Here is a 6,016-nt window from a genome sequence, read left to right on the forward strand (position 1 = left end):
ATCTCAGGATAGTGGTTCAAAGTCACTCCAGGCAGGAAAGTCCATGAGACTTTTTTTTTTTTTTTACATTTTATTATTATTATGGACTTTTTTTTTTTACATTTTATTATTGCTTTTTTAATTCTGAAAATACCGTACAGAGGGGTTACAATTACATGGGCAAGATAATGAGTGCGTTTCTTTTTCTTTTTCTTTTTCTTTTTTTGTCGGTCGTGGGGCTTGAACTCTGGGCTTGGGTGGTGTCCCTGTGCTCTTGTGCTCTTCAGCTGAAGGCGAGCACTCTACCGCTTGAGCCACAGTGCCACTTCCAGCACTTCCAGTTTTCTAGTGGCTTATTGGAGATAAGAGTCTCATGGACTTTCCTGCCCAGGCTTGCTTTGAACTGTGATCCTCAGATCTCAGCCTCCTGAGTAGCTAGGATTACAGGCGTGAGCCACTGGCGCCTGGCATGAGTGCATTTGTTTTCAAGCATTGTTGCCTCCTCCTTTGTTTCCCCTTACCATCCCTTCTATGAGGCTCTTATCTCTTATTAACTCCCAGAAAATTGGAAGTGGTGTTGTAGCCCAAAGTGATAGAGTGCTAGCCTTGAGCACAGAAGCTCAGAGACAGCACCCAGGCCCTGAGTCCAAGCCCCACAACCCACAAAAAGATAAAAAAAATACGATGGTATTGGTGGTGGATGCATGACTTAAGTGGTTAGAGTATTTGACTAGCAAGCATGGGATCCTGAGGTCAATGCCCAGTGCCATCAAAAATTATACTCACTGCCGGGCGCTGGTGGCTCACGCCTGTAATCCTATCTACTCAGGAGGCTGAGATCTGAGGATAGCGGTTCAAAGCCAGCCCGGGCAGGAAAGACCGTGAGACTCTTATCTCCAATAAACCACCAGAAAACCGGAAATGGCTCTGTAGCTCAAGTGGAAGAGTGCTCGCCTTGAGCTGAAGGGCTGAGGGACAGCGTCCAGGCCCAGAGTTCAAGCCCCACGACCTACAAAAAAAAAAAAAAATTATACTCACATACTTAAGGTAGTACATAAACACACATGCATATGGAATATATATATTATATATATATTTTTTCACCCACTAGATAACCCTTTTCTTTCCTTGTACAATGTGAGTTTTATAAGGACAGAGATAGTAGGTTTAAATCTGAGTTTCCCAGTACCCAACACAAGGGTCTACAAGGTCTCTGGTCCTTGTCTGAGAGCCTTCTGGAAATACTAGCCCTCAGTGGGCAAGCTCATGTCCAAGGGTAAGCTGTGAGGAAGGGGCTGTGCCTAGTCACATTAGTTGCCCTTCTAGGGAGGCTTGGGACTGGCTGCAGAAAGATGGAGGAAGCATCTGGAAGGTTGATATATATATATATAGTCGGTCGTGGGGCCTGAACTCTGGGCCTGGGAGCTGTTCCTCAGCTCTTCAGCTCAAGGCTAGTGCTCTACCACTTGAGCCACAGCACCACTTCTGGCTTTTTCTGCTTATGTGGTGCTGAGGAATTGAACCCAGGGCCTCATGCATGCAAGGCAAGCACTCTACCACTGAGCCATCTTCCCAACCCCTTTCCATATTTTTTTTATTCCTGAAATAATTGTAAGTTGCACAGATGTTTACAGAGCACTGAATTCAGCACATAGGCTCACACTGAAAGCAACCATGTCCTGTTACTTTACTCTTAGCTATTTTTCTTTTTCTTTTCTTTTTTCTTTTTTCCTTCCTTCGTTCCTTCGTTCCTTCCTTTCTCTCTCTCTCTCTCTCTCTCTCTCACTCCCTCTCCCTCTCTCTCTCTCTCTCTCTCTCTCTCTCTCTCTCTCTCTCTCTCTCTCTCTCTCTCTCTCTCTCTCTCTCTCTCTCTCATATCAATTGTGAGGCTTGAATTCAGGGCCAGGGCTTCTTTTGCTAAAGGCTAGCACTCTACCACTTTGAGCCACAGTTCTTCCTGTTTTCTAGTAGTTAATTCATGCTAAAATCTCACAGACTTTCCTGTCTCAGCTTGCTTCAAACCACCGTCCTCAGATCTCAGCCTCCTGAGTAGCTGGGATTACAAGCATGAGCCACCAATGCCTGACTTAGTTATTTTTCTGACAGGTTTCTTTACATCATTAGCTATCATTATTTCTTGATTTTGCAGACAAAAACCACTTACGCAATGAAGCTGGCCATGCAGCTCCCCGCCTGGCCTTGGCAGTTTCCTTCAGAGTCAGGTCATCCTTCTTTCCAGGGCTAACAACAGCTGCTTCTCCTGACCCTCCTGACACCTTCATCTGGTTGTTGTGGTGGTTTTCCTTTTACACAGAATTTTCAGTTCCTACATTGTTAGATGCTGACATCCTGGTACTTCTGTTCTTGTGCCATACCCTCCCTTGCACATGGGCTGGATCTTACCACTTGCTTCTCAGGACAGTTGTGCGGAAAACGACTGTTGCTTCCTCACTTCCGTGGTTGGGTTACCAGTGTCTGTCTTGTCCAACTTCTCCTGCATTCTAGCTTGCCTGTTCTAAGAGAAGCCAGATGCCAGGTTGTAAACTGCCCCCACAGACAGCAAGGAACCCCATAATAAAAGAGATAGTTCATGGAGAATGAAGTCATGCCAACAATTGTGTGTGTGTGTGTGTGGGCTTTGCAGGGGTGATCCACCCCCGTTGAATCCTCAGATGAAACAGCAGTCCCAACTGACACCTCGTAAGAGACCTTGATATGGAGACTCAGCCCTGCCCCCAAATCCTGGCCCACAGGAACTGTGAGAGAGTAAGCATCGGTTGACCCAAACTTCTAAGAGTATGGAATAATTTGTTACCCAGCAATGGGCAACCAATGTAACCATTACACCATGTATTTTCAGCCAGAGTTTTAAATTTTTTCCCAGGTAACTCCTCCTTCACCAAACCATCAAAAACTATGTCAGCAGAGTAGATGCTCACCTTCTTTGCTCATAGGATCCTATATTAATTGTTACATGTATGGGACTTATTAGGACACTCTTGTCTGTCTCATCTATCAACATCACTTTCTATCTATAATGCATCTATGACTATCAATCATCTATAATCTACCATTTATTTTCCTATTATCTGACATCTAACAGCTATTATCCACATCTATCTTCCTATGTATGTACAAATATGTATGTAGGAATGAATCAATCAATCTTTTTTTTTTCTTTCAGTGCTTGGGATCTACCCCATCCTAGATAAGCTGTACCACTGAGATTTAACCCCAGCCCTATTTTTTTTTTTTTGGCCAGTCCTGGGGCTTGCACTCAGGGCCCAGGCAGTGTCCCTAAACCTCTTTTGCTCAATACTAGCACTCTGCCACTTGAGCCACAGTGCCACTTTTGCCTTTTTCTGTTTATGTGGTACTGAGGAACTGAACCCGGGGTTTCATGCATGCTAGGCAAGCACTGTACCACCATGGCACATTCCCAGCCTGCCCCATTAATTTTTTGTTGTTGTTGTTGGTTGTGGGGCCTGAACTCTGGGCCTGGGTGCTGTCCCTCAGCACTTCAGCTCAAGTCTAGAATTCTACCACTTGAGCCACAGTGCTATTTCCAGCTTTTTCTGCTTATGTGGTGCTGAGGAATTGAACCCAGGGCTTCATGCATGCAAAGCATGAGCCACTTGCAGGCCATTCATTTTTGCACAGCATTTTCTGGCTTCAGCTGCCACTGAAGTCCCCTAGTCTATCATTATAGTCCCTGCCAAAAGAAATCCTAAGTTGGAGGCTGGTGCTCACACCTGTAATCCTAGCTACTCAGGAGGCTAAGATCTGAATGGATGGTTGTTCGAAGCCAGCTTGGGCAGGAAAGTCTGTGAGACTTTTATCTCCAATTGACCACCACAATAGTGGAAATAGTATTGAAGCTCAAGTGGTAGAGCGTTAACCTTGAGTGAAAAAGCTCAGGGACAGTGCCCAAGCCCAAGTTCACGCAGTTGACGTCAGCAGTGGCAGCAGCTGGCAAGAGCAGCAGGACCAGCATGCTTCTGTTTATTTCCATGGGGATCCAGGCCCTTCAGAGCTCTGGAAGACAGAACAGCATTGAATAGAGCCTGTGCTGCTCTGCAAACCCAGGTCTTCAGAGCTGTTTTGCAAAATGAAAATGCTCTACTTTAAACAAGCATCCCAGCCAGATAAGTACCATTCTTTCCCCTCTCCCGGCAGCCTCATCCTGAAGCAAATACCATTCTATCTGCTCCTTGGTTCCCTGCTTTTTCTCCCCTTGAGTGACAGTGGTCATGAAGAACTACGATCTCTGAGCTCTTACATTGCCACTGGCAAAGCCCCGTGAGGGCAAGGACTTTCTTATCTCATGCTGTGTCTCCAAGAATCCATCCCAACGCTAGCACACAGAAGGCACTAGACTGGCCTCAAACTGTGATCCTCTCAATCTCTGCCTCCCAAATAGGTAGGATTATAGGCATTAGCCACTGGTGCCCAGCCCCCAAAGCCATTTCTTCTTCTTCTTCTTCTTGTTTTTTTTTGTTGGTTGTGGGGCTTGAACTCTGAGCCTGGGCGCTGTCCCTCAGCTCTTCAGCTCAAGGCCAGCACTCTATCACTTGAGTCACAGTGCCACTTCTGGTTTTCTGGTGGTTAATAGGAGATAAGAGTCTCACAGACTTTCCTTGCCCAGACTGGCTTTGAACTGTGATCCTCAGATCTCAGCCTCCTGGGTAGTTAGGATTACAGGTGTGAGCCACACCAGTGCCTGGCCCCAGATCCATTTCTAATGAAAAGCAGACAGCAGTGATAATGATCAGGCTGTCCAGATAAGTTTGGTTCATCATAAGCTGAGTGGAAAAGCCACAGTCCTCTTAGGTAGAACACTTACCCATACATGCTAATGTAAAGAGCTAGTGAAGGGGCAGTTTACCTGTCTACTTCCTGTCCTTCAGGTTCTTACCTCTGTCAGGAAAAAGCCACAGTTTACCATTTGAGCCATGCCTCCGGCCCTTTTTACAATGGTTATCTTCCAGGTAGGGTCTTGCTTTATGGCCTAGTCAACTTGGGTTGTGGTTCTCCTACTTGTGCTTCTTCATGTCCCTAGGGATGACACCTATGCCACTGTGCCCAGCCATTGGTTGGCATAAATTTTCAAAAACTTCTTTCTGCCCAGGCTGTCCTTGAACTGAGATTTCCTGATCTCCACCTATCAAGAAGCTGGGGTTACAGGCTTGATTCTCCACTTCTGGCTCTGAAGTTCTAGTTTTAACACCCCCCCTCCCCTCACAATGCCATCCTCATGGCCAGCCCCTTTTCAGTCCTCATGATTTTGTATGTATATAAGGGAGAGAGAGAAAGACAGACACACAGACAGACAGATAGATCTTCCTCACACTCCAGAGTAAAACATGCCCCACTGTGCCCACACATGGTAACTGTCTGGATCACAGTGCAGATTCTGCACATTAGATCTGTCTGCACCTGGGCCAGGAATGTGGCTTAGTGGTAGAGTGCTTGCCTAGCATGCATGAAGCCCTGGGTTCTATTCCTCAGCATCACGTAAACAGAAAAGGCTGGAAGTGGCATCGTGGCTCAAGTGGTAGAGTGCTTGCCTTGAGCAAAAGAAGGTCAGGGACAGTGCTCAGGCCCTGAGTTCAAGCCCCAGGACTGGCAAAAAAAATAGATCTGTCTGCACTTCTCTCTTATCAGACTGTGTTCCACAAGGGCAGAGACTGTTTCATATACATTTTTTCTCTACAGTATTTAGCATATTTGATGTATAAGGTGATACAGCCAGGTGCTGGTGTCTTACACCTGTAATCCTAGCTACTCAGGAGGCTGAGATCTGAGGACTTCGGTTCAGATCCATCCCAGTCAGATAAAGTCTGTAAGACTCTTATCTTCAATGACCCATCAAAAAGCTGGAAGTAGAAATGTGGCTCAAGTGATAGAGTGCTAGCCTTAAGTGAAAAAGATGAACAAGAACATAAGACCCTGAGTTCAAGCGCCAGTATCATACCCCCCACACACACACATCAAAGTAACAAAATAAAAACATGTGACACGTGTGAGAAACCTTTAC

Source organism: Dipodomys merriami, unplaced genomic scaffold, assembly GCF_024711535.1.
Source record: "Dipodomys merriami isolate MVZ:Mamm:240054 unplaced genomic scaffold, mDipMer1.0.p SCAF_28, whole genome shotgun sequence".
Classification (NCBI taxonomy): domain Eukaryota; kingdom Metazoa; phylum Chordata; class Mammalia; order Rodentia; family Heteromyidae; genus Dipodomys; species Dipodomys merriami.